This window comes from Odocoileus virginianus, chromosome 20, assembly GCF_023699985.2.
Source record: "Odocoileus virginianus isolate 20LAN1187 ecotype Illinois chromosome 20, Ovbor_1.2, whole genome shotgun sequence".
In the NCBI taxonomy this organism is placed as follows: Eukaryota; Metazoa; Chordata; class Mammalia; order Artiodactyla; family Cervidae; genus Odocoileus; species Odocoileus virginianus.
In genome coordinates, this window is record NC_069693.1 from 4,814,763 (window position 1) to 4,817,559 (window position 2,797).

Here is a 2,797-nt window from a genome sequence, read left to right on the forward strand (position 1 = left end):
CACAGACTTTCCACTGAACTTGAACTTGACCGTGACCATCGTCCAAGGAAACAGCATAGGTAAGAAGGCAGCCCTTCCCAGGCTGTAGGAAGGGACTGCCTCCAGCCCAGGGCCCTGTCTAATCCTTTTCCCACCTCAGTGATCCAAGACCCTCTTGTGGTTGAGCCCAGTAGTCCCTCCCCCTTCTCCGCCCCCATGACCACGGTGCCACCCAAGAAACAGAATGCTGCAGGCCCTCAGGATCTGCTGGTTCCTCCTCCCCATTGCACACCCCTTCCCTCAATAAGCCCCTAGTGAGAAAAGAGGGAGAGTCTTAGCTCAGCTGTGTCCAACTCTTAGTGACCCCATGGACTGTAGCCTACCAGGCTCCTCTGGGGTTCTCCAGGTGAGAATACTGGAGTGGGTTGCCACGCCCTTTTCCAGGGGTTCTTCCTGACCCAGGGATCGAACCCACATCTTCCGCATTGCAGGCAGATTATTTACCTGATTTCTGAGCCACTAGGAAAGCCCCAATAAGCCCCTAGCCTCACTTTAATGCCAACTGGTTCCTTGGTTTTCTCTGACATTTTATCACCTGAGCATGCTGCCTTTGGTACTATAGCTTTGCAATTGCTTTTCTTTTTCTTTTTTTTTTTTTTTTAGCCATGGACTTACATGTATTCCCCATCCCGGTCCCCCTGCAATTGTTTTTCTTAAGACTTGGTATAAAGAGAAAAAAAAATCCATCTGTTTTCTTCCATTCAGCTTCATGCATCTGCCCATCTTATACCCCTCACCCCTCTCCTGGAACCGTTATCCATAACCTGGGGTAGGGTCAGTGCTGTGACCGCTGAGAAGGGAAGGTGCAGGGGATAAGCGTACATGGGCATGCCCACGCCATCATCAGCTCTTGCATTTTCAGCTGATATCTCATCTTGCAGCCCCATCCCCCTCTTGGGCCCCCTCTGTCCTGACCGACTCACTCTCTCCTAGCAGGGGCATTTATAGTATCTCGGTGCTCAGAAGGGCTGTTTCCCATGGTCCTTAATTTGCAAACAAAAACAGAAGAATCAGAGAAGAGACAGAGGGAAGTCATGGAGAATCTAACGGTGGGTGAAAGAAGAACTTTTAACCACAAGCCACCAGAGTTTAGGAGGACTTTTAACCCCACTTATTCAATTTGCAGAAGACTCTGAGGTCCAGAGTAGGCAAGTGAATTGCACAGGAAGTCAGTTCATCAGTTGACGGCTTAGGGTTCATTGGGCTGGGTGATAGGAAGTGTATGTTAATATGAGAGGGAAGAGCTGTCAACTCTTACCATGAGGTGAGGGAAGAAATTTCATTCATTCATCAACCATCTACACTGTACCTTTAGGTTTTTAGTAAAGATTCAACCCTTGCCCTTGAGAAAAGCAACATCTGGTTGGGAGACAAATCATCTGACAATTCCAATGAGACAGGGAAAGTGCCTGTGGTGGGGAAACAAAGGCATGTGATGGGTGGGGCTCTTGCTTCTCTGGACTAAAGGGTGAGTTCTCAGAGAGGAATAGGCCAAGCAGACATAGTGGAGACTTTCAGGCTCTCACAAGTGGTGTGAGTTCTGCAGATGACCCTGGACTCTCAGGTACAATGTTCCCAATCCCACTCACTCTCCCACTGTGCTGGGGATCCTCCAAGTTCTGGGCTGTGTCTGTGACCAACCCCACCTCTGCACCCTTTGGGTGCTCTCTGTCTGGTTTCTGGGGGTCCCTAGGAAACGGCGATGCCGCTATCCGTGGTGCTGATTCGGAGTTGACTGTTGACTCAGAATGTCTGCAGCCTTGGGGAGGGGGGAAGGGAGGTTGACCACAAAGAACAAGGACCCTCGGTCTGGATTCAGGAGGGTCAACAATATGTCAGACGTGCCGGGAAGGGCCCAGGTCTACCTGGGAGGAGGGACTCCAGGGAAAGGAAGATCTCTATTCGTCTTCCTTGACCTTCTGGCCACCCTCAGGAGCATTCTGTGGACAATGCTAGGCTGTCGACACAAAGGTCCAAGCACTGGGTAAGGTGAAAGCTTTGTTCTACCCCTTAACATATATGATCCCATTTCGTTTTCTGAACATGCCTGACAGAAAGGGGTAATCCCCCTCATCAAATAGGGGGAGCAGCTGACAGATAGATGAGTAGCTGTAGGCACTAGTCTCCAAAGAGCTCCAAACAATCCCACCGCTTCCTTAAGGCAAAATAGTAATAAATTTCATTTATTACACAATGAAATTTATTACATCTTCCTCTTGAATCTGGATTGAGCTCATTACTGCTTTTACCAACAAAAGGTGGAGGACGAGATTCACACGGCTGCGACCCAAACTCAAAGGGCAAAAATAATGTGCTCTATGAAAGAAAGTGAAAGTGAAGTCGCTCAGTCGTGTCCGACTCTTTGCGACCCCATGGACTGTAGCCTACCAGGCTCCTCCGTCCATGGAATTTTCCAGGCAAGAATACTGGAGTGGGTTGCCATTTCCTTCTCCAGGGAATCTTCCCCACCCAGAGATTGAAACCGGGTCCTTCGAAAAGCCTATCGTGATCCCACAAAAGCAGATAACCAGAATGCAGCCACTTCGTCTCTTAAGCGTCGGGCACGGAGACAGCTTACTGTTAACCTTAGTTAACAGTACACGCGCCGCGTCCCTTGCCCATGCGCAGGCGCAGAAGGACACAGTGCAGTGGATTTTGGGAGTAGTAGGCCGATTGAATCAGGGGCCGCAGGGACTGCTGGGAGTTGTAGGCCGAGGGCCTCAGTAACCACCCCTGCTTCAGGTGGAGCCGTCGCGTG